At 42.4% G+C, this 26100-nt stretch overlaps 7 non-coding genes across 7 annotated transcripts; all 7 read left to right on the forward strand.

Annotated features, from left to right (window-relative positions):
• Positions 1-9346: 9346 nt before the first annotated feature.
• TRNAL-CAA (transfer RNA leucine (anticodon CAA)) lies at positions 9347-9466 on the forward strand. The gene is made up of 2 exons: positions 9347-9384; positions 9421-9466. It is a non-coding gene; the product is annotated as a tRNA-Leu (tRNA).
• A 1463-nt stretch (positions 9467-10929) lies between these two features.
• TRNAL-CAA (transfer RNA leucine (anticodon CAA)) lies at positions 10930-11049 on the forward strand. The gene is made up of 2 exons: positions 10930-10967; positions 11004-11049. It is a non-coding gene; the product is annotated as a tRNA-Leu (tRNA).
• A 3824-nt stretch (positions 11050-14873) lies between these two features.
• Positions 14874-14993, forward strand: TRNAL-CAA (transfer RNA leucine (anticodon CAA)). Its single transcript has 2 exons — positions 14874-14911; positions 14948-14993. It is a non-coding gene; the product is annotated as a tRNA-Leu (tRNA).
• Positions 14994-16926: 1933 nt separating this feature from the next.
• Positions 16927-17047, forward strand: TRNAL-CAA (transfer RNA leucine (anticodon CAA)). The gene is made up of 2 exons: positions 16927-16964; positions 17002-17047. It is a non-coding gene; the product is annotated as a tRNA-Leu (tRNA).
• Positions 17048-18035: 988 nt separating this feature from the next.
• On the forward strand, positions 18036-18155 carry TRNAL-CAA (transfer RNA leucine (anticodon CAA)). The gene is made up of 2 exons: positions 18036-18073; positions 18110-18155. It is a non-coding gene; the product is annotated as a tRNA-Leu (tRNA).
• A 1960-nt stretch (positions 18156-20115) lies between these two features.
• Positions 20116-20235, forward strand: TRNAL-CAA (transfer RNA leucine (anticodon CAA)). The gene is made up of 2 exons: positions 20116-20153; positions 20190-20235. It is a non-coding gene; the product is annotated as a tRNA-Leu (tRNA).
• Positions 20236-23499: 3264 nt separating this feature from the next.
• Positions 23500-23619, forward strand: TRNAL-CAA (transfer RNA leucine (anticodon CAA)). Its single transcript has 2 exons — positions 23500-23537; positions 23574-23619. It is a non-coding gene; the product is annotated as a tRNA-Leu (tRNA).
• The last annotated feature ends 2481 nt before the right edge of the window (positions 23620-26100 follow it).

Below are 26100 nucleotides of genomic sequence, written 5' to 3' on the forward strand. Positions count from 1 at the left end.
TTGGGGTATTTTGGAAATTTTTGGTCTTCATGTCTTTTGGATCTTTAAGTGTCTTCAGGGTCTTTTGGATCTTCAGAGTATTTTGGATCTTCGGGATATTTTGGGTATTATGGGTCTTCGTGGTCTTTTGGGTCTTTTAGGGTATTTGGGGTATTTTGGGTCTTCATGTATTTTGGATCTGTAAGTGTCTTCAGGGTCTTCAGGATATTTTGGGAATTTTTGGTCTTCATGTCTTTTGGATCTTTAATTGTCTTCAGGGTCTTTTGGATCTTCTGGGTATTTTGGATCTTCTGGATCTTTTTGGTAGTATGTGTCTTCATGGTCTTTTGGGTCTTTTAGGGTATTAGTAGGGGAGCTCCCAATAGAGTTCGTGACCATTTTCCCGTGATCAAGGTTTGAAGGTTGATTTTGAAAGATAAAAATATATATAAAAAAATAAGCTTGGGTATCTTTTTTTAAAATGCGGGCTAACTCGGCCAGAGGACAAAATCCAAGATGTCCGCCAAAACCGCGAAATCGGGCATATTTCCGCCTACGTGAATGCTACATATACATATTGGGTGTCCATATGTGGGTTTTTCTGGGCCCAGATCTTGCATCTTACATCAGTCAAGTGATATTGTGACTTAAAATGATATTAAATGATTAATGTTGACCAAAATCCAAGATGGCCGCTGCAAAAAACCATGTATTGTATATGTTCATAATTGTGCATACCATAGATTCATCGCTGGCGTCTAAATACAGTTTTACATGACTAGTGTTTTCATTTATAACCTTACTGTTACTATGAATGACTTTTTGAGCAGGTAACGAACCAAGATGGCTGCCTCTCGCCCGTTAGATAAGCAGTTATGGCTACTGTACATTGTATCTATTGCAACGTCTTTTATTTGACACAATGTTCAAGGTTTTCATTTGCAATCAGTAAGAAAGAATTTATCTTTCTCTATTTTGTTTTATTATATTTACAGTGACATGACATTACATTTACAAGCAGTGATACACATTGCACAAGTAGCATATACGGTAGGGTTGAAAATGACAATAGTTGTTATAACAGTTTGTTTGTGTTGGATAGATTGAAATTGTTATTCACTGTCCGAATCGTCCATCTCGGACCCAGACTCGACTGGATCATCCATAGTTGGGCTGCTTTCCAAAGCCTGAGTTAGTTTTTCTGGGAGTGCTGGGTGAATGTACCTCAATGGAAGACACATGCCTTCCTCGAGATGCCAGCCATGAGATAAAGGAGACGGTGGCGCATCAGGTTTTTCGTAGTTGAGCAACACGTAGGTTTGATAGTTCACTCTCTTGACTTTCAAATCGTGGGATTCTTTGTCTGGTGGAAGCCGCAGTATTGATTTCCTTTTCATTTGTCGCCACTTCCTGGCCCGAGCATCACACAGAGTGGTACTTTGTTTGTCCTTGTATATGTACCGTATGGTGTACAGCGTCATATGATCAAGCACCTGCTGAGGGACCGGTAGGTGTTTCCCTACTTCACTGAGGAACGCTCTAGCTTCAGGTGAAGTGGATGATATGTCGAAGATGGTTTTCTTCCCATGTCCAAAGAATGCTGCTGTTGTGTCTGAGCCGCTGTGGACGTGAAGAGGAACTATGATATCTGCTATTTCCTTCGGGCAGAAAGCTGTACAATCTATGAACTGCTTTTTGTACTTCATTGCGAGCACCCCTTCAGTTCTATGAGCAACATACGATGCCAATACAAGCACGTCCGTATCTTCTGCGTCGATGATAACAGGTGTTTCTATTCCAGCTTTACGTATTTGTGAGTAGATGAAGAACATGCATGTGTCTGCTTCTAACTGTTCACACTGGAAGTCTGTAACAGGCAAACCTGTCGATAGATTGACACATGTGGGCCCAACGCAGTAGACAAATTCAGTGTTAGAATAGTTTCGGTACAACACGCTGAACTCGTTTCTGAGAAAGATCTGTAGGTGCTGCTTGTTTGTTGCATTGTGGAAGAAGTCTTGAAATCCTTTGGCAGATGGGAATTTGTCCGACTGCTTGAAAAATACATTCTTGGAGCCATCTGAAAATCCAGAAGTGCTTTTTCGAAACTTGCGTTCGCTATCCTTGACGGTCAGGGAAACATCATATCTGTCATTGACAAACACAACTTGTGATGCATATTTATGTCTGCTCATAATGACGGCGAACACCTTCGATGCGTAGTCTCCCCAGGTGTAGGAAATTCCATCAGCCTTTTCCCTGTCTTCTACCGATGGCGTAGACAAACGCCATATAAATCCCATGTCCAGGATCGCCGTGTACTTGTCTGGTGTTGGTTCCAACGCATGTAGCTTGAATTTTTCTACCAACTTAGATTTTTGCACTTTTTTCATGGTGCCGTTGATATTGAATATTGGCAGACATTCATCTGTGACTCGGTACGACATTATCTCTGACAAGGTGAAATTTTCGGTGTCATTTTCAGCAAGTGAGACAACTGCTGCCATCGCTCTGTTCTCCATTGCGTCTGACTTCATGATGCGCTCGCCAGTCTTGACTGAAGGTGGGTTGCTGAAGTTCCGTCTCAAATTCCTGTGAATGGTTGCATGGAAAGGTTTGTTGCTGCTGAACATTCTGTCTTCACAGAATGCCTTCAAGCATTTCTCGCCATCGGTGTGGACCGATTCAAAATCTTGAATGAGGTCATCAGAAGCTACCATTCCAGACTGTAGTGACTTCAAGACCTTGTTTTCTTCATTGAAAGGGTCACAGCCGAATTCAGTGATGCAGTTGTTAATATCTTGTACAGCTTGTTCGTCTTCCTTCATGCGAGTGGGAGCATTTTCACTGTGATGTCGTTTTGATTCTGATGTGCTGGCAAGATCATGCAGTGAGGATCGGACTCTATTAACATTGTTAGCATTTCGGGAATGTGACAGCAGCATCTTTTCGTTCTTCAAAATTTTGAGCCAGCCAGCTTTCATCTTTGAACCCTTGTTCATTGTCATCTCGATCCAGAGATCCAATGGCAAACATGAGTAAGGCTTTCCCGACATGGATTGAGCAAATAAGCCATCTCGCATGTATTGTGCTACATCCTCTGGGAGGGATTCCATTTCCAGCCAATACTCAACCAACCACCGTCCATATTTATCGTTGTCATAAATCTGGATCCATGGTAGCATTAAACGTAATGTCGACTTGAATTGTTCCCAGTTCTGGATTCTCAACGCATGCAGATTCATCATCAATATTTCAGTCATCTCCATAAATGTGATCCAGTACTTTGCCATTGAACCACCGGACTCCTCAATTCTATTGAACTCATCTGCCACCAATGAAATAACCTCTTGGTTGGCTTCCAGAAGTGCATAACATTCCTGCCGTTCTTCTGCTGTTGAGGAAGGATTCCGCAGGACAGTCAAGTGAGCTTCAAGTTCATCTGAGATGCTTCCCCCATTCTGTAGTGACTGTTGTATGATTCTTCTCAGCAGAGTTTCATACATCAATCGGAGACATCGTATGCTCCTCTTGTAGTGTTTGCCCCGTAATGCCTGGTCCACAGACCCTTCTGCAATAACATCTGCCGCAACGAGGATGTCAGACAAGCCAGACCCGTGAAAACGCTTATTCATGGCAGAAATGTAAGACATGTGAATATGAAATGGGCCCATAGAAGGCAACACGACACTGAATTTATCAGGGTGTTCGTATCTCATTTGCACTATCAAGGCATACACTGGTTGATCTCCTACCAACTGGATGAAGGGCATGTTCTTTTTGCCTGCTGCATCAACCATCCGGCACATTATTTCGTGCACTACAGATTTTACAGGAGGATTTGGAAAAGTCAAGAAGTAATACGGCTTGCTTTTGACAACATGCGGCTGAACTGTTGACTGGAAACCTGCAAATCCCCCAACTGTTTGACTGCATGGTGCAGGTGGTGTATGAGTCTCATCTAGACGTGCTTGACGTGTCATGGCATGAATGAGTCCTCGCTGCCTCTGGACTTTAGTATCTGAAGGAGTAATGTCAACACCTGTTCGCATACTTGGAGCTCCACGCTGGACAGTCTTGTAAGGATGGACTTTATGCTGATCGATGCAAAGATGCTTCATTTCTTTAGACTTGGGAATTGTTAATTCTGGGGCCGATTCCTCTGGAGCATGAACCAAATCAAGTGGCTGGACAAACATAACATTTGTACGGTGTGAAGTGTTCGCGCCAGTTAGCGTGTCCTCAGAAAAGTCATCATTGTCCATTACTGCTGTCCCTGGCATACCCAGTGCAAGCTCCTCTGGACATGCTTTGTTCTGCTCAATATCGTACTTGGCCCAAGCATCATAGAGATGTAGCACGTCTTTGTAGCTGATCCCAATTGAGAATTTTTTCAATAACTCGACAAGTTCCCAGCTTCTGGTTAGTCCGTGTATCATAACAGACAACCTTGTTCCAAATGAAGTTCGTTTGCCTGTCATATATGAAGAGAGCAAGGCAGTCAAAGCGATAACTGCAGAGTCGTCATCCTCCATATCAAGGTCACGCTGAGGTTTTGAAGACTTTAGACGGGAAATGAGCTGTTTCAGTAGGCTGCTTGTTTCATCCTCATTGAGTAAATCGTCAATGTGAGGTGGCCAGATCATTGGCGATACTTTTGCTGCTTCAGCTCTAATTCGTTGCGCTACAATTGAGACGAGTTGGTCATCAGTTGCACCTAGGCAATTTACAGCAGCTTCTATGTATGTTCCACCAGCTGACGTGTCAAAAACCATTGAGCTCTTGTTTTTTGTAACTCTTTCGTGGAAACCAATTTGGTCGCTGAATTCCGTTTGGAGCATAGATTTTATTGTGCTAGACTTCACAGTGTTCACAGTCATGCCAAAGTTCACCAGCATTTGCGTGTAGTCTTGTAGAAGGCTCTGTAGTGTTCGGAGTTCATGTCTTTCAAAAATTACAGTGCGCACATGTTTGAAAAACATTTGACGTACTTCTGCCAGTCGTACATTGTGCATGTGCAAATGTTGATCATTATAATCATGGACTTTGATGTATTTCGTCCAACATGACCGATGGTAGCGGATCTCTGTGGCAAATGGATCTGACGTGGAATCAATCAGTGTCAAAATGCGATCCCGCATATTCTCGTCGTCCAGATGGACTGTGTGACCTTTGAAGACATGCCATGCATCCATTTGTTGCATGATGTGCCACTTGTCCCGTCCAGGGTGTTTCAGGTCTTCTCCCTTCATACACCAAATACACAAATGTTTGTCTTGTATAATACCGGTTTGTGATCGTGATTGTCTCTGAGCGCAAGATGGTCCAGGTGCTTCGTCAGCTACATCATCGCTGCGAGAGATTTCTGTTTCAAAACATTTCTTTTGTCGCTTTAGTGCCTGCTCCAATTTATAGTTACTGGCCAGTTGAACTTTACACAGTTTGTGGAAATATATTCCAGCTGGTCCATTGTGCCATGGCACTGCATCAAAGACTTGACCGTATTTGTCCAATCCTCTCCATCGTTCTGCTTGTTGTTGGAGATGCTGCCAGGCTTCTGGGCTTAAGCTACCCTTTTCCTCATCACAATGCTTATGACAGAGGATACACTCACTGGAGCTTGATAGTCCTGGAGGCTGGTCCTCATCTTCACTCTTTCTCTTCTTTCCTTGAATGGGTGGTGTCGCCATGGTATACTCTGCAATGAAAAATAAAACCTATTACTTACTGTACATACCGTACATCAGACAGCATGATATGAATGATGTTAATACTTAACTGAACTTAAATATTGAACAGGACAGATCTTTATCTCTTAAAGAAAGGGACTTAACTAATATTTTAACTATTTTATTAGTTGAATATACTTAACTGTAATGCCTTGATCCATTGTCCACCCTGGTACTCCCTGGAAATTAATACTAACAACTACCTGTGAACAAATACCTGTGAAACTTAATCAAACCATCTTGTAGATAAGGCAGCAATCTTGGTTCGTTACCTGCTCAAAAAGTCATTCATAGTAACAATAAGGTTATAAATGAAAACACTAGTCATGTAAAACTGTATTTAGACGCCAGCGATGAATCTATGGTATGCACAATTATGAACATATACAATACATGGTTTTTTGCAGCGGCCATCTTGGATTTTGGTCAACATTAATCATTTAATATCATTTTAAGTCACAATATCACTTGACTGATGTAAGATGCAAGATCTGGGCCCAGAAAAACCCACATATGGACACCCAATATGTATATGTAGCATTCACGTAGGCGGAAATATGCCCGATTTCGCGGTTTTGGCAGACATCTTGGATTTTGTCCTCTGGCCGAGTTAGCCCACATTTTAAAAAAAGATACCCAAGCTTATTTTTTTATATATATTTTTATCTTTCAAAATCAACCTTCAAACCTTGATCACGGGAAAATGGTCACGAACTCTATTGGGAGCTCCCCTACTATATTTGGGGTATTTTGAGAATTTTGGGTCTTCATGTCTTTTGGATCTGTAAGTGTTTTCAGGGTCTTCAGGATCTTTTGGGTATTATCGGTCTTCAGGGTATTTTGGGTCTTTGGTGTATTTTGGGCATTTTGGGTCTTCGTGGTTTTTAAGGGTCTTTGGGGTATTTTGGAAATTTTTGGTCTTCATGTCTTTTGGATCTTTAAGTGTCTTCAGGGTCTTTTGGATCTTCAGGGTATTTTGGATCTTCGGGATCTTTTGGTATTATGGGTCTTCGTGGTCTTTTGGGTCTTTTATGGTATTTGGGGTATTTTGAGAATTTTGGGTCTTCATGTCTTTTGGATCTGTAAGTGTTTTCAGGGTCTTCAGGATGTTTTGGGTATTATGGGTCTTCAGGGTATTTTGGATCTTTAAGGTCTTCAGGGTATTTTGGATCTTCGGGATCTTTTGGGTATTATGGGTCTTCGTGGTCTTTTGGGTCTTTTAGGGTATTTGGGGTATTTTGGGTCTTCAGGATATTTTGGGAATTTTTGGTCTTCATGTCTTTTGGATCTTTAAGTGTCTTCAGGGTCTTTTGGATCTTCAGGGTATTTTGGATCTTTGGGATATTTTGGGTAGTATGGGTCTTCATGGTCTTTTGGGTATTTTAGGGTATTTGGGGTATTTTGAGAATTTGGGGTCTTCATGTCTTTTGGATCTGTAAGTATCTTCAGGGTCTTCAGGATGTTTTGGGTATTATGGGTCTTCGGGGTATTTTGGATCTTTAAGGTCTTCAGGGTCTTTTGGGTCTTCAGGGTATGTTGGGTCTTGAGGATCTTTTGGGTATTATCGGTCTTCAGGGTATTTTGGGTCTTTTGGCCATTTTGGGTCTTCATGGTCTTTTGGAACTTCAAGTGTCTTCAGGGTATTTTGTCTAGGATGCGTGTCAGTAACTTATTTGGAGGGTGTGACGCACTTTCGAAGTATCAGGATGGACGAGTGATCTAAGTCGCCAGACTCAAGGCCCCAAAGCTTTCCATGTGCCTCCATGGGTGGGTATTTTGGTCTTCCCATGGAGGCATGGGTTCGAATCCCACTCCTGACACCATTTTCTTTCGAATGTAATTATAAAAATTTTCGTCGAGCCATATTATTTTGCAAAGATGGACATGAACGCCAGATCCACAACCACGGTCAGTCACAGATCCACATCAGTGGATTTATATCAATTCATGGATTCACAACCTCGGTTGCATTCAGGCAGTCAGACCCAGTTGGTCTCGCAGATCTTTGCACACGAACACACACACGCACATACACACCCACACTCGCAAACGCATGCACACTCAAACATACACACACACACGCACACACACAAACATCTTTCTCCTATCACCTCATCCTCATCCGTTCCCTCTTTGCTCTCATTTTCACCCTCACCACTCGACTCCTCACCTCCACCCAAATCACGCTTCCCTCACACTCGACTAACTCAGAGTTCACAGTTCACACTCGACTAACTCATTTTTCACACTCGACTCACTCAGACCTCACAGTTCACACTCAACTAACTCATTTTTTACAATCGACTCACTCATCCCTCACACTCTGGGTCTTCAGGGTCTTCAGAATCTTTTGCATATATTGGGTCTTCGGGATATTTTGCGGCTTTTTGGGTTTGAAGGGTCATCGGGGTATTTTGGGTATCCATGGTGTTTTCGGATCTTCGGGATATTTTGGGTCTTCGTGGTTTTTAAGGGTCTTTGGGGTATTTTGGAAATTTTTGGTCTTCATGTCTTTTGGATCTTTAAGTGTCTTCAGGGTCTTTTGGATCTTCAGGGTATTTTGGATCTTCGGGATCTTTTGGGTATTATGGGTCTTCGTGGTCTTTTGGGTCTTTTAGGGTATTTGGGGTATTTTGGGTCTTCATGTATTTTGGATCTGTAAGTGTCTTCAGGGTCTTCAGGATATTTTGGGAATTTTTGGTCTTCATGTCTTTTGGATCTTTAAGTGTCTTCAGGGTCTTTTGGATCTTCTGGGTATTTTGGATCTTCTGGATCTTTTTGGTAGTATGTGGCTTCATGGTCTTTTGGGTCTTTTAGGGTATTTGGGGTATTTTGAGAATTTTGGGTCTTCATGTCTTTTGGATCTGTAAGTGTCTTCAGGGTCTTCAGGATCTTTTGGGTATTATCGGTCTTCAGGGTATTTTGGGTCTTTGGGGTATTTTGGGCATTTTGGGTCTTCGTGGTTTTTAAGGGTCTTTGGGGTATTTTGGAAATTTTTGGTCTTCATGTCTTTTGGATCTGTAAGTGTCTTCAGGGTCTTCAGGATGTTTTGGGTATTATGGGTCTTCAGGGTATTTTGGATCTTTAAGGTCTTCAGGGTATTTTGGATCTTCGGGATCTTTTGGGTATTATGGGTCTTCGTGGTCTTTTGGGTCTTTTAGGGTATTTGGGGTATTTTGGGTCTTCAGGATATTTTGGGAATTTTTGGTCTTCATGTCTTTTGGATCTTTAAGTGTCTTCAGGGTCTTTTGGATCTTCAGGGTATTTTGGATCTTTGGGATATTTTGGGTAGTATGGGTCTTCATGGTCTTTTGGGTATTTTAGGGTATTTGGGGTATTTTGAGAATTTTGGGTCTTCATGTCTTTTGGATCTGTAAGTATCTTCAGGGTCTTCAGGATGTTTTGGGTATTATGGGTCTTCGGGGTATTTTTGATCTTTAAGGTCTTCAGGGTCTTTTGGGTCTTCAGGGTATGTTGGGTCTTAAGGATCTTTTGGGTATTATCGGTCTTCAGGGTATTTTGGGTCTTTTGGCCATTTTGGGTCTTCATGGTCTTTTGGAACTTCAAGTGTCTTCAGGGTATTTTGTCTTGGATGCGTGTCAGTAACTTATTTGGAGGGTGTGACGCACTTTAGAAGTGTCAGGATGGCCGAGTGGTCGAAGGCGCCAGACTCAAGGCTCTCAAGCTTTCCATGTGCTTCCATGGGTGGGTATTCTGGTCTCCCCATGGAGGCGTGGGCTCGAATCCCACTTCTGACACTATTTTCTTTCTAATGTAATTATAAAAATTTTCGTCGAGCCATATTATTTTGCAAAGATGGACATGAACGCCAGATCCACAACCACGGTCAGTCACAGATCCACATCAGTGGATTTATATCAATTCATGGATTCACAACCTCGGTTGCATTCAGGCAGTCAGACCCAGTTGGTCTCGCAGATCTTTGCACACGAACACACACACGCACATACACACCCACACTCTCAAACGCATGCACACTCAAACATACACACACACGCACACACACAAACATCTTTCTCCTATCACCTCATCCTCATCCGTTCCCTCTTTGCTCTCATTTTCACCCTCACCACTCGACTCCTCACCTCCACCCAAATCACGCTTCCCTCACACTCGACTAACTCAGAGTTCACAGTTCACACTCGACTACCTCATTTTTCACACTTGACTCACTCAGACCTCACAGTTCACACTCAACTAACTCGTTTTTTTACAATCGACTCACTCATCCCTCACACTCTGGGTCTTCAGGGTCTTCAGCATCTTTTGCATATATTGGGTCTTTGGGATATTTTGCGGCTTTTTGGGTTTGAAGGGTCATCGGGGTATTTTGGGTATCCATGGTGTTTTCGGATCTTCGGGATATTTTGGGTCTTCGTGGTTTTTAAGGGTCTTTGGGGTATTTTGGAAATTTTTGGTCTTCATGTCTTTTGGATCTTTAAGTGTCTTCAGGGTCTTTTGGATCTTCAGGGTATTTTGGATCTTCGGGATCTTTTGGTATTATGGGTCTTCGTGGTCTTTTGGGTCTTTTAGGGTATTTGGGGTATTTTGAGAATTTTGGGTCTTCATGTCTTTTGGATCTGTAAGTGTCTTCAGGGTCTTCAGGATGTTTTGGGTATTATGGGTCTTCAGGGTATTTTGGATCTTTAAGGTCTTCAGGGTATTTTGGATCTTCGGGATCTTTTGGGTATTATGGGTCTTCGTGGTCTTTTGGGTCTTTTAGGGTATTTGGGGTATTTTGGGTCTTCAGGATATTTTGGGAATTTTTGGTCTTCATGTCTTTTGGATCTTTAAGTGTCTTCAGGGTCTTTTGGATCTTCAGGGTATTTTGGATCTTTGGGATATTTTGGGTAGTATGGGTCTTCATGATATTTTGGGTATTTTAGGGTATTTGGGGTATTTTGAGAATTTTGGGTCTTCATGTCTTTTGGATCTGTAAGTATCTTCAGGGTCTTCAGGATGTTTTGGGTATTATGGGTCTTCGGGGTATTTTTGATCTTTAAGGTCTTCAGGGTCTTTTGGGTCTTCAGGGTATGTTGGGTCTTCAGGATCTTTTGGGTATTATCGGTCTTCAGGGTATTTTGGGTCTTTTGGCCATTTTGGGTCTTCATGGTCTTTTGGAACTTCAAGTGTCTTCAGGGTATTTTGTCTTGGATGCGTGTCAGTAACTTATTTGGAGGGTGTGTCACACTTTAGAAGTGTCAGGATGGCCGAGTGGTCTAAGGCGCCAGACTCAAGGCTCTCAAGCTTTCCATGTGCTTCCATGGGTGGGTATTCTGGTCTCCCCATGGAGGCGTGGGTTCGAATCCCACTCCTGACAATATTTTCTTTCCAATGTAATTATAAAAATTTTCGTCGAGCCATATTATTTTGCAAAGATGGACATGAACGCCAGATCCACAACCACGGTCAGTCACAGATCCACATCAGTGGATTTATATCAATTCATGGATTCACAACCTCGGTTGCATTCAGGCAGTCAGACCCAGTTGGTCTCGCAGATCTTTGCACACGAACACACACACGCACATACACACCCACACTCTCAAACGCATGCACACTCAAACATACACACACACGCACACACACAAACATCTTTCTCCTATCACCTCATCCTCATCCGTTCCCTCTTTGCTCTCATTTTCACCCTCACCACTCGACTCCTCACCTCCACCCAAATCACGCTTCCCTCACACTCGACTAACTCAGAGTTCACAGTTCACACTCGACTAACTCATTTTTCACACTCGACTCACTCAGACCTCACAGTTCACACTCAACTAACTCGTTTTTTACAATCGACTCACTCATCCCTCACACTCTGGGTCTTCAGGGTCTTCAGCATCTTTTGCATATATTGGGTCTTCGGAATATTTTGCGGCTTTTTGGGTTTGAAGGGTCATCGGGGTATTTTGGGTATCCATGGTGTTTTCGGATCTTTGGGATATTTTGGGTCTTCGTGGTTTTTAAGGGTCTTTGGGGTATTTTGGAAATTTTTGGTCTTCATGTCTTTTGGATCTTTAAGTGTCTTCAGGGTCTTTTGGATCTTCAGGGTATTTTGGATCTTCGGGATCTTTTGGGTATTATGGGTCTTCGTGGTCTTTTGGGTCTTTTAGGGTATTTGGGGTATTTTGGGTCTTCATGTATTTTGGATCTGTAAGTGTCTTCAGGGTCTTCAGGATATTTTGGGAATTTTTGGTCTTCATGTCTTTTGGATCTTTAAGTGTCTTCAGGGTCTTTTGGATCTTCTGGGTATTTTGGATCTTCTGGATCTTTTTGGTAGTATGTGTCTTCATGGTCTTTTGGGTCTTTTAGGGTATTTGGGGTATTTTGAGAATTTTGGGTCTTCATGTCTTTTGGATCTATAAGTGTCTTCAGGGTCTTCAGGATCTTTTGGGTATTATCGGTCTTCAGGGTATTTTGGGTCTTTGGGGTATTTTGGGCATTTTGGGTCTTCGTGGTTTTTAAGGGTCTTTTGGAAATTTTTGGTCTTCATGTCTTTTGGAACTTCAAGTGTCTTCAGGGTATTTTGTCTTGGATGCGTGTCAGTAACTTATTTGGAGGGTGTGACACACTTTCGAAGTGTCAGCATGGACAAGTGATCTAAGTCGCCAGACTCAAGGCCCCAAAGCTTTCCATGTGCTTCCATGGGTGGGTATTCTGGTCTTCCCATGGAGGCATGGGTTCGAATCCCACTCCTGACACCATTTTCTTTCGAATGTAATTATAAAAATTTTCGTCGAGCCATATTATTTTGCAAAGATGGACATGAACGCCAGATCCACAACCATGGTCAGTCACAGATCCACATCAGTGGATTTATATCAATTCATGGATTCACAACCTCGGTTGCATTCAGGCAGTCAGACCCAGTTGGTCTCGCAGATCTTTGCACACGAACACACACACGCACATACACACCCACACTCTCAAACGCATGCACACTCAAACATACACACACACACGCACACACACAAACATCTTTCTCCTATCACCTCATCCTCATCCGTTCCCTCTTTGCTCTCATTTTCACCCTCACCACTCGACTCCTCACCTCCACCCAAATCACGCTTCCCTCACACTCGACTAACTCATTTTTCACACTCGACTCACTCAGACCTCACAGTTCACACTCAACTAACTCATTTTTTACAATCGACTCACTCATCCCTCACACTCTGGGTCTTCAGGGTCTTCAGAATCTTTTGCATATATTGGGTCTTCGGGATATTTTGCGGCTTTTTGGGTTTGAAGGGTCATCGGGGTATTTTGGGTATCCATGGTTTTTTCGGATCTTCGGGATATTTTGGGTCTTCGTGGTTTTTAAGGGTCTTTGGGGTATTTTGGAAATTTTTGGTCTTCATGTCTTTTGGATCTTTAAGTGTCTTCAGGGTCTTTTGGATCTTCAGGGTATTTTGGATCTTCGGGATCTTTTGGGTATTATGGGTCTTCGTGGTCTTTTGGGTCTTTTAGTGTATTTGGGGTATTTTGGGTCTTCATGTATTTTGGATCTGTAAGTGTCTTCAGGGTCTTCAGGATATTTTGGAAATTTTTGGTCTTCATGTCTTTTGGATCTTTAAGTGTCTTCAGGGTCTTTTGGATCTTCTGGGTATTTTGGATCTTCTGGATCTTTTTGGTTGTATGTGTCTTCATGGTCTTTTGGGTCTTTTAGGGTATTTGGGGTATTTTGAGAATTTTGGGTCTTCATGTCTTTTGGATCTGTAAGTTTCTTCAGGGTCTTCAGGATCTTTTGGGTATTATCGGTCTTCAGGGTATTTTGGGTCTTTGGGGTATTTTGGGCATTTTGGGTCTTCGTGGTTTTTAAGGGTCTTTGGGGTATTTTGGAAATTTTTGGTCTTCATGTCTTTTGGATCTTTAAGTGTCTTCAGGGTCTTTTGGATCTTCAGGGTATTTTGGATCTTCGGGATCTTTTGGTATTATGGGTCTTCGTGGTCTTTTGGGTCTTTTAGGGTATTTGGGGTATTTTGAGAATTTTGGGTCTTCATGTCTTTTGGATCTGTAAGTGTCTTCAGGGTCTTCAGGATGTTTTGGGTATTATGGGTCTTCAGGGTATTTTGGATCTTTAAGGTCTTCAGGGTATTTTGGATCTTCTGGATCTTTTGGGTATTATGGGTCTTCGTGGTCTTTTGGGTATTTTAGGGTATTTGGGGTATTTTGTGTCTTCAGGATATTTTGGGAATTTTTGGTCTTCAAGTCTTTTGGATCTTTAAGTGTCTTCAGGGTCTTTTGTATCTTCAGGGTATTTTGGATCTTTGGGATATTTTGGGTAGTATGTGTCTTCATGGTCTTTTGGGTCTTTTAGGGTATTTGGGGTATTTTGAGAATTTTGGGTCTTCATGTCTTTTGGATCTGTAAGTGTCTTCAGGGTCTTCAGGATCTTTTGGGTATTATCGGTCTTCAGGGTATTTTGGGTCTTTGGGGTATTTTGGGCATTTTGGGTCTTCGTGGTTTTTAAGGGTCTTTGGGGTATTTTGGAAATTTTTGGTCTTCATGTCTTTTGGATCTGTAAGTGTCTTCAGGGTCTTCAGGATGTTTTGGGTATTATGGGTCTTCAGGGTATTTTGGATCTTTAAGGTCTTCAGGGTATTTTGGATCTTCGGGATCTTTTGGGTATTATGGGTCTTCGTGGTCTTTTGGGTCTTTTAGGGTATTTGGGGTATTTTGGGTCTTCAGGATATTTTGGGAATTTTTGGTCTTCATGTCTTTTGGATCTTTAAGTGTCTTCAGGGTCTTTTGGATCTTCAGGGTATTTTGGATCTTTGGGATATTTTGGGTAGTATGGGTCTTCATGGTCTTTTGGGTATTTTAGGGTATTTGGGGTATTTTGAGAATTTTGGGTCTTCATGTCTTTTGGATCTGTAAGTATCTTCAGGGTCTTCAGGATGTTTTGGGTATTATGGGTCTTCGGGGTATTTTTGATCTTTAAGGTCTTCAGGGTCTTTTGGGTCTTCAGGGTATGTTGGGTCTTCAGGATCTTTTGGGTATTATCGGTCTTCAGGGTATTTTGGGTCTTTTGGCCATTTTGGGTCTTCATGGTCTTTTGGAACTTCAAGTGTCTTCAGGGTATTTTGTCTTGGATGCGTGTCAGTAACTTATTTGGAGGGTGTGACGCACTTTAGAAGTGTCAGGATGGCCGAGTGGTCTAAGGCACCAGACTCAAGGCTCTCAAGCTTTCCATGTGCTTCCATGGGTGGGTATTCTGGTCTCCCCATGGAGGCGTGGGCTCGAATCCCACTTCTGACATTATTTTCTTTCTAATGTAATTATAAAAATTTTCGTCGAGCCATATTATTTTGCAAAGATGGACATGAACGCCAGATCCACAACCACGTTCAGTCACAGATCCACATCAGTGGATTTATATCAATTCATGGATTCACAACCTCGGTTGCATTCAGGCAGTCAGACCCAGTTGGTCTCGCAGATCTTTGCACACGAACACACACACGCACATACACACCCACACTCTCAAACGCATGCACACTCAAACATACACACACACACGCACACACACAAACATCTTTCTCCTATCACCTCATCCTCATCCGTTCCCTCTTTGCTCTCATTTTCACCCTCACCACTCGACTCCTCACCTCCACCCAAATCACGCTTCCCTCACACTCGACTAACTCAGAGTTCACACTCGACTCACTCAGACCTCACAGTTCACACTCAACTAACTCATTTTTTACAATCGACTCACTCATCCCTCACACTCTGGGTCTTCAGGGTCTTCAGAATCTTTTGCATATATTGGGTCTTCGGGATATTTTGCGGCTTTTTGGGTTTGAAGGGTCATCGGGGTATTTTGGGTATCCATGGTTTTTTCGGATCTTCGGGATATTTTGGGTCTTCGTGGTTTTTAAGGGTCTTTGGGGTATTTTGGAAATTTTTGGTCTTCATGTCTTTTGGATCTTTAAGTGTCTTCAGGGTCTTTTGGATCTTCAGGGTATTTTGGATCTTCGGGATCTTTTGGGTATTATTGGTCTTCGTGGTCTTTTGGGTCTTTTAGTGTATTTGGGGTATTTTGGGTCTTCATGTATTTTGGATCTGTAAGTGTCTTCAGGGTCTTCAGGATATTTTGGAAATTTTTGGTCTTCATGTCTTTTGGATCTTTAAGTGTCTTCAGGGTCTTTTGGATCTTCTGGGTATTTTGGATCTTCTGGATCTTTTTGGTTGTATGTGTCTTCATGGTCTTTTGGGTCTTTTAGGGTATTTGGGGTATTTTGAGAATTTTGGGTCTTCATGTCTTTTGGATCTGTAAGTGTCTTCAGGGTCTTCAGGATCTTTTGGGTATTATCGGTCTTCAGGGTATTTTGGGTCTTTGGGGTATTTTGGGCATTTTGGGTCTTCGTGGTTTTTAAGGGTCTTTGGGGTATTTTGGAAATTTTTGGTCTTCATGTCTTTTGGATCTTTAAGTGTCTTCAGGGTCTTTTGGATCTTCAGGGTATTTTGGATCTTCGGGATCTTTTGGTATTATGGGTCTTCGTGGTCTTTTGGGTCTTTTAGGGTATTTGGGGTATTTTGAGAATTTTGGGTCTTCATGTCTTTTGGATCTGTAAGTGTCTTCAGGGTCTTCAGGATGTTTTGGGTATTATGGGTCTTCAGGGTATTTTGGATCTTTAAGGTCTTCAGGGTATTTTGGATCTTCGGGATCTTTTGGGTATTATGGGTCTTCGTGGTCTTTTGGGTATTTTAGGGTATTTGGGGTATTTTGTGTCTTCAGGATATTTTGGGAATTTTTGGTCTTCATGTCTTTTGGATCTTTAAGTGTCTTCAGGGTCTTTTGGATCTTCAGGGTATTTTGGATCTTTGGGATATTTTGGGTAGTATGGGTCTTCATGGTCTTTTGGGTATTTTAGGGTATTTGGGGTATTTTGAGAATTTTGGGTCTTCATGTCTTTTGGATCTGTAAGTATCTTCAGGGTCTTCAGGATGTTTAGGGTATTATGGGTCTTCGGGGTATTTTTGATCTTTAAGGTCTTCAGGGTCTTTTGGGTCTTCAGGGTATGTTGGGTCTTCAGGATCTTTTGGGTATTATCGGTCTTCAGGGTATTTTGGGTCTTTTGGCCATTTTGGGTCTTCATGGTCTTTTGGAACTTCAAGTGTCTTCAGGGTATTTTGTCTTGGATGCGTGTCAGTAACTTATTTGGAGGGTGTGACGCACTTTAGAAGTGTCAGGATGGCCGAGTGGTCTAAGGCACCAGACTCAAGGCTCATCAAGCTTTCCATGTGCTTCCATGGGTGGGTATTCTGGTCTCCCCATGGAGGCGTGGGCTCGAATCCCACTTCTGACACTATTTTCTTTCTAATGTAATTATAAAAATTTTCGTCGAGCCATATTATTTTGCAAAGATGGACATGAACGCCAGATCCACAACCACGGTCAGTCACAGATCCACATCAGTGGATTTATATCAATTCATGGATTCACAACCTCGGTTGCATTCAGGCAGTCAGACCCAGTTGGTCTCGCAGATCTTTGCACACGAACACACACACGCACATACACACCCACACTCTCAAACGCATGCACACTCAAACATACACACACACACACACACACACACAAACATCTTTCTCCTATCACCTCATCCTCATCCGTTCCCTCTTTGCTCTCATTTTCACCCTCACCACTCGACCCCTCACCTCCACCCAAATCACGCTTCCCTCACACTCGACTAACTCAGAGTTCACAGTTCACACTCGACTAACTCATTTTTCACACTCGACTAACTCAGACCTCACAGTTCACACTCAACTAACTCATTTTTTACAATCGACTCATTCATCCCTCACACTCTGGGTCTTCAGGGTCTTCAGCATCTTTTGCATATATTGGGTCTTCGGGATATTTTGGGGCTTTTTGGGTTTGAAGGGTCATCGGGGTATTTTGGGTATCCATGGTGTTTTCGGATCTTCAGGATATTTTGGGTCTTCGTGGTTTTTAAGGGTCTTTTGGGTATTTTAGGGTATTTGGGGTATTTTGAGAATTTTGGGTCTTCATGTCTTTTGGATCTGTAAGTATCTTCAGGGTCTTCAGGATGTTTTGGGTATTATGGGTCTTCGGGGTATTTTGGATCTTTAAGGTCTTCAGGGTCTTTTGGGTCTTCAGGGTATGTTGGGTCTTGAGGATCTTTTGGGTATTATCGGTCTTCAGGGTATTTTGGGTATTTTGGCCATTTTGGGTCTTCATGGTCTTTTGGAACTTCAAGTGTCTTCAGGGTATTTTGTCTTGGATGCGTGTCAGTAACTTATTTGGAGGGTGTGACGCATTTTCGAAGTGTTAGGATGGCCGAGTGGTCTAAGGTGCCAGACTCAAGGCTCTCAAGCTTTCCATGTGCTTCCATGGGTGGGTATTCTGGTCTCCCCATTGAGGCGTGGGTTCGAATCCCACTTCTGACAATATTTTCTTTCCAATGTAATTATAAAAATTTTCGTCGAGTCATATTATTTTGCAAAGATGGACATGAACGCCAGATCCACAACCACGGTCAGTCACAGATCCACATCAGTGGATTTATATCAATTCATGGATTCACAACCTCGGTTGCATTCAGGCAGTCAGACCCAGTTGGTCTCGCAGATCTTTGCACACGAACACACACACGCACATACACACCCACACTCTCAAACGCATGCACACTCAAACATACACACACACGCACACACACAAACATCTTTCTCCTATCACCTCATCCTCATCCGTTTCCTCTTTGCTCTCATTTTCACCCTCACCACTCGACTCCTCACCTCCACCCAAATCACGCTTCCCTCACACTCGACTAACTCAGAGTTCACAGTTCACACTCGACTAACTCATTTTTCACACTCGACTCACTCAGACCTCACAGTTCACACTCAACTAACTCATTTTTTACAATCGACTCACTCATCCCTCACACTCTGGGTCTTCAGGGTCTTCAGAATCTTTTGCATATATTGGGTCTTCGGGATATTTTGCGGCTTTTTGGGTTTGAAGGGTCATCGGGGTATTTTGGGTATCCATGGTTTTTTCGGATCTTCGGGATATTTTGGGTCTTCGTGGTTTTTAAGGGTCTTTGGGGTATTTTGGAAATTTTTGGTCTTCATGTCTTTTGGATCTTTAAGTGTCTTCAGGGTCTTTTGGATCTTCAGGGTATTTTGGATCTTCGGGATCTTTTGGGTATTATGGGTCTTCGTGGTCTTTTGGGTCTTTTAGTGTATTTGGGGTATTTTGGGTCTTCATGTATTTTGGATCTGTAAGTGTCTTCAGGGTCTTCAGGATATTTTGGAAATTTTTGTTCTTCATGTCTTTTGGATCTTTAAGTGTCTTCAGGGTCTTTTGGATCTTCTGGGTATTTTGGATCTTCTGGATCTTTTTGGTTGTATGTGTCTTCATGGTCTTTTGGGTCTTTTAGGGTATTTGGGGTATTTTGAGAATTTTGGGTCTTCATGTCTTTTGGATCTGTAAGTGTCTTCAGGGTCTTCAGGATCTTTTGGGTATTATCGGTCTTCAGGGTATTTTGGGTCTTTGGGGTATTTTGGGCATTTTGGGTCTTCGTGGTTTTTAAGGGTCTTTGGGGTATTTTGGAAATTTTTGGTCTTCATGTCTTTTGGATCTTTAAGTGTCTTCAGGGTCTTTTGGATCTTCAGGGTATTTTGGATCTTCGGGATCTTTTGGTATTATGGGTCTTCGTGGTCTTTTGGGTCTTTTAGGGTATTTGGGGTATTTTGAGAATTTTGGGTCTTCATGTCTTTTGGATCTGTAAGTGTCTTCAGGGTCTTCAGGATGTTTTGGGTATTATGGGTCTTCAGGGTATTTTGGATCTTTAAGGTCTTCAGGGTATTTTGGATCTTCTGGATCTTTTGGGTATTATGGGTCTTCGTGGTCTTTTGGGTATTTTAGGGTATTTGGGGTATTTTGGGTCTTCAGGATATTTTGGGAATTTTTGGTCTTCATGTCTTTTGGATCTTTAAGTGTCTTCAGGGTCTTTTGGATCTTCAGGGTATTTTGGATCTTTGGGATATTTTGGGTAGTATGGGTCTTCATGGTCTTTTGGGTATTTTAGGGTATTTGGGGTATTTTGAGAATTTGGGGTCTTCATGTCTTTTGGATCTGTAAGTATCTTCAGGGTCTTCAGGATGTTTTGGGTATTATGGGTCTTCGGGGTATTTTTGATCTTTAAGGTCTTCAGGGTCTTTTGGGTCTTCAGGGTATGTTGGGTCTTCAGGATCTTTTGGGTATTATCGGTCTTCAGGGTATTTTGGGTCTTTTGGCCATTTTGGGTCTTCATGGTCTTTTGGAACTTCAAGTGTCTTCAGGGTATTTTGTCTTGGATGCGTGTCAGTAACTTATTTGAATGGTGTGACGCACTTTAGAAGTGTCAGGATGGCCGAGTGGTCTAAGGCCCCAGACTCAAGGCTCTCAAGCTTTCCATGTGCCTCCATGGGTGGGTACTCTGGTCTCCCCATGGAGGCGTGGGTTCGAATCCCTCTTCTAACATTATTTTCTTTCCAATGTAATTATAAAAATTTTCGTCGAGCCATATTATTTTGCAAAGATGGACATGAACGCCAGATCCACAACCACGGTCAGTCACAGATCCACATCAGTGGATTTATATCAATTCATGGATTCACAACCTCGGTTGCATTCAGGCAGTCAGACGCAGTTGGTCTCGCAGATCTTTGCACACGAACACACACACGCTCATACACACCCACACTCTCAAACGCATGCACACTCAAACATACACACACACGCACACACACAAACATCTTTCTCCTATCACCTCATCCTCATCCGTTCCCTCTTTGCTCTCATTTTCACCCTCACCACTCGACTCCTCACCTCCACCCAAATCACGCTTCCGTCACACTCGACTAACTCAGAGTTCACAGTTCACACTCGACTAACTCATTTTTCACACTCGACTCACTCAGACCTCACAGTTCACACTCAACTAACTCGTTTTTTACAATCGACTCACTCATCCCTCACACTCTGGGTCTTCAGGGTCTTCAGCATCTTTTGCATATATTGGGTCTTCGGGATATTTTGCGGCTTTTTGGGTTTGAAGGGTCATCGGGGTATTTTGGGTATCCATGGTGTTTTCGGATCTTCGGGATATTTTGGGTCTTCGTGGTTTTTAAGGGTCTTTGGGGTATTTTTGAAATTTTTGGTCTTCATGTCTTTTGGATCTTTAAGTGTCTTCAGGGTCTTTTGGATCTTCAGGGTATTTTGGATCTTCGGGATCTTTTGGGTATTATGGGTCTTCGTGGTCTTTTGGGTCTTTTAGGGTATTTGGGGTATTTTGGGTCTTCATGTATTTTGGATCTGTAAGTGTCTTCAGGGTCTTCAGGATATTTTGGGAATTTTTGGTCTTCATGTCTTTTGGATCTTTAAGTGTCTTCAGGGTCTTTTGGATCTTCTGGGTATTTTGGATCTTCTGGATCTTTTTGGTAGTATGTGTCTTCATGGTCTTTTGGGTCTTTTAGGGTATTTGGGGTATTTTGAGAATTTTGGGTATTTTGGGCATTTTGGGTCTTCGTGGTTTTTAAGGGTCTTTGGGGTATTTTGGAAATTTTTGGTCTTCATGTCTTTTGGAACTTCAAGTGTCTTCAGGGTATTTTGTCTTGGATGCGTGTCAGTAACTTATTTGGAGGGTGTGAAGCACTTTCAAAGTGTCAGGATGGACAAGTGATCTAAGTCGCCAGACTCAAGGCCCCAAAGCTTTCCTATGTGCTTCCATGGGTGGGTATTCATGTCTTCCCATGGAGGCATGGGCTCGAATCCCACTCCTGACACCATTTTCTTTCAAATGTAATTATAAAAATTTTCGTCGAGCCATATTATTTTGCAAAGATGGACATGAACGCCAGATCCACAACCACGGTCAGTCACAGATCCACATCAGTGGATTTATATCAATTCATGGATTCACAACCTCGGTTGCATTCAGGCAGTCAGACCCAGTTGGTCTCGCAGATCTTTGCACACGAACACACACACGCACATACACACCCACACTCTCAAACGCATGCACACTCAAACATACACACACACGCACACACACAAACATCTTTCTCCTATCACCTCATCCTCATCCGTTCCCTCTTTGCTCTCATTTTCACCCTCACCACTCGACTCCTCACCTCCACCCAAATCACGCTTCCCTCACACTCGACTAACTCAGAGTTCACAATTCACACTCGACTAACTCATTTTTCACACTCGACTCACTCAGACCTCACAGTTCACACTCAACTAACTCGTTTTTTACAATCGACTCACTCATCCCTCACACTCCGGGTCTTCAGGGTCTTCAGCATCTTTTGCATATATTGGGTCTTCGGGATATTTTGCGGCTTTTTGGGTTTGAAGGGTCATCGGGGTATTTTGGGTATCCATGGTGTTTTCGGATCTTTGGGATATTTTGGGTCTTCGTGGTTTTTAAGGGTCTTTGGGGTATTTTGGAAATTTTTGGTCTTCATGTCTTTTGGATCTTTAAGTGTCTTCAGGGTCTTTTGGATCTTCAGGGTATTTTGGATCTTCGGGATCTTTTGGGTATTATGGGTCTTCGTGGTCTTTTGGGTCTTTTAGGGTATTTGGGGTATTTTGGGTCTTCATGTATTTTGGATCTGTAAGTGTCTTCAGGGTCTTCAGGATATTTTGGGAATTTTTGGTCTTCATGTCTTTTGGATCTTTAAGTGTCTTCAGGGTCTTTTGGATCTTCTGGGTATTTTGGATCTTCTGGATCTTTTTGGTAGTATGTGTCTTCATGGTCTTTTGGGTCTTTTAGGGTATTTGGGGTATTTTGAGAATTTTGGGTCTTCATGTCTTTTGGATCTGTAAGTGTCTTCAGGGTCTTCAGGATCTTTTGGGTATTATCGGTCTTCAGGGTATTTTGGGTCTTTGGGGTATTTTGGGCATTTTGGGTCTTCGTGGTTTTTAAGGGTCTTTGGGGTATTTTGGAAATTTTTGGTCTTCATGTCTTTTGGATCTTTAAGTGTCTTCAGGGTCTTTTGGATCTTCAGGGTATTTTGGATCTACGGGATCTTTTGGTATTATGGGTCTTCGTGGTCTTTTGGGTCTTTTAGGGTATTTGGGGTATTTTGAGAATTTTCGGTCTTCATGTCTTTTGGATCTGTAAGTGTCTTCAGGGTCTTCAGGATGTTTTGGGTATTATGGGTCTTCAGGGTATTTTGGATCTTTAAGGTCTTCAGGGTATTTTGGATCTTCGGGATATTTTGGGTATTATGGGTCTTCGTGGTCTTTTGGGTCTTTTAGGGTATTTGGGGTATTTTGGGTCTTCAGGATATTTTGGGAATTTTTGGTCTTCATGTCTTTTGGATCTTTAAGTGTCTTCAGGGTCTTTTGGATCTTCAGGGTATTTTGGATCTTTGGGATATTTTGGGTAGTATGGGTCTTCATGGTCTTTTGGGTATTTTAGGGTATTTGGGGTATTTTGAGAATTTGGGGTCTTCATGTCTTTTGGATCTGTAAGTATCTTCAGGGTCTTCAGGATGTTTTGGGTATTATGGGTCTTCGGGGTATTTTTTATCTTTAAGGTCTTCAGGGTCTTTTGGGTCTTCAGGGTATGTTGGGTCTTCAGGATCTTTTGGGTATTATCGGTCTTCAGGGTATTTTGGGTCTTTTGGCCATTTTGGGTCTTCATGGTCTTTTGGAACTTCAAGTGTCTTCAGGGTATTTTGTCTTGGATGCGTGTCAGTAACTTATTTGGATGGTGTGACGCACTTTAGAAGTGTCAGGATGGCCGAGTGGTCTAAGGCACCAGACTCAAGGCTCTCAAGCTTTCCATGTGCTTCCATGGGTGGGTACTCTGGTCTCCCCATGGAGGCGTGGGTTCGAATCCCTCTTCTGACATTATTTTCTTTCTAATGTAATTATAAAAATTTTCGTCGAGCCATATTATTTTGCAAAGATGGACATGAACGCCAGATCCACAACCACGGTCAGTCACAGATCCACATCAGTGGATTTATATCAATTCATGGATTCACAACCTCGGTTGCATTCAGGCAGTCAGACCCAGTTGGTCTCGCAGATCTTTGCACACGAACACACACACGCACATACACACCCACACTCTCAAACGCATGCACACTCAAACATACACACACACGCACACACACAAACATCTTTCTCCTATCACCTCATCCTCATCCGTTCCCTCTTTGCTCTCATTTTCACCCTCACCACTCGACTCCTCACCTCCACCCAAATCACGCTTCCGTCACACTCGACTAACTCAGAGTTCACAGTTCACACTCGACTAACTCATTTTTCACACTCGACTCACTCAGACCTCACAGTTCACACTCAACTAACTCGTTTTTTACAATCGACTCACTCATCCCTCACACTCTGGGTCTTCAGGGTCTTCAGCATCTTTTGCATATATTGGGTCTTCGGGATATTTTGCGGCTTTTTGGGTTTGAAGGGTCATCGGGGTATTTTGGGTATCCATGGTGTTTTCGGATCTTCGGGATATTTTGGGTCTTCGTGGTTTTTAAGGGTCTTTGGGGTATTTTGGAAATTTTTGGTCTTCATGTCTTTTGGATCTTTAAGTGTCTTCAGGGTCTTTTGGATCTTCAGGGTATTTTGGATCTTCGGGATCTTTTGGGTATTATGGGTCTTCGTGGTCTTTTGGGTCTTTTAGGGTATTTGGGGTATTTTGGGTCTTCATGTATTTTGGATCTGTAAGTGTCTTCAGGGTCTTCAGGATATTTTGGGAATTTTTGGTCTTCATGTCTTTTGGATCTTTAAGTGTCTTCAGGGTCTTTTGGATCTTCTGGGTATTTTGGATCTTCTGGATCTTTTTGGTAGTATGTGTCTTCATGGTCTTTTGGGTCTTTTAGGGTATTTGGGGTATTTTGAGAATTTTGGGTCTTCATGTCTTTTGGATCTGTAAGTGTCTTCAGGGTCTTCAGGATCTTTTGGGTATTATCGGTCTTCAGGGTATTTTGGGTCTTTGGGGTATTTTGGGCATTTTGGGTCTTCGTGGTTTTTAAGGGTCTTTGGGGTATTTTGGAAATTTTTGGTCTTCATGTCTTTTGGAACTTCAAGTGTCTTCAGGGTATTTTGTCTTGGATGCGTGTCAGTAACTTATTTGGAGGGTGTGACGCACTTTCAAAGTGTCAGGATGGACAAGTGATCTAAGTCGCCAGACTCAAGGCCCCAAAGCTTTCCTATGTGCTTCCATGGGTGGGTATTCATGTCTTCCCATGGAGGCATGGGTTCGAATCCCACTCCTGACACCATTTTCTTTCAAATGTAATTATAAAAATTTTCGTCGAGCCATATTATTTTGCAAAGATGGACATGAACGCCAGATCCACAACCACGGTCAGTCACAGATCCACATCAGTGGATTTATATCAATTCATGGATTCACAACCTCGGTTGCATTCAGGCAGTCAGACCCAGTTGGTCTCGCAGATCTTTGCACACGAACACACACACGCACATACACACCCACACTCTCAAACGCATGCACACTCAAACATACACACACACGCACACACACAAACATCTTTCTCCTATCACCTCATCCTCATCCGTTCCCTCTTTGCTCTCATTTTCACCCTCACCACTCGACTCCTCACCTCCACCCAAATCACGCTTCCCTCACACTCGACTAACTCAGAGTTCACAGTTCACACTCGACTAACTCATTTTTCACACTCGACTCACTCAGACCTCACAGTTCACACTCAACTAACTCATTTTTTACAATCGACTCACTCATCCCTCACACTCTGGGTCTTCAGGGTCTTCAGCATCTTTTGCATATATTGGGTCTTCGGGATATTTTGCGGCTTTTTGGGTTTGAAGGGCCATCGGGGTATTTTGGGTATCCATGGTGTTTTCGGATCTTCGGGATATTTTGGGTCTTCGTGGTTTTTAAGGGTCTTTGGGGTATTTTGGAAATTTTTGGTCTTCATGTCTTTTGGATCTTTAAGTGTCTTCAGGGTCTTTTGGATCTTCAGAGTATTTTGGATCTTCGGGATATTTTGGGTATTATGGGTCTTCGTGGTCTTTTGGGTCTTTTAGGGTATTTGGGGTATTTTGGGTCTTCATGTATTTTGGATCTGTAAGTGTCTTCAGGGTCTTCAGGATATTTTGGGAATTTTTGGTCTTCATGTCTTTTGGATCTTTAATTGTCTTCAGGGTCTTTTGGATCTTCTGGGTATTTTGGATCTTCTGGATCTTTTTGGTAGTATGTGTCTTCATGGTCTTTTGGGTCTTTTAGGGTATTAGTAGGGGAGCTCCCAATAGAGTTCGTGACCATTTTCCCGTGATCAAGGTTTGAAGGTTGATTTTGAAAGATAAAAATATATATAA

Source organism: Myxine glutinosa, chromosome 8 (assembly GCF_964187855.1).
Source record: "Myxine glutinosa chromosome 8, kmMyxGlut1.1, whole genome shotgun sequence".
Taxonomy (NCBI): Eukaryota; Metazoa; Chordata; class Myxini; order Myxiniformes; family Myxinidae; genus Myxine; species Myxine glutinosa.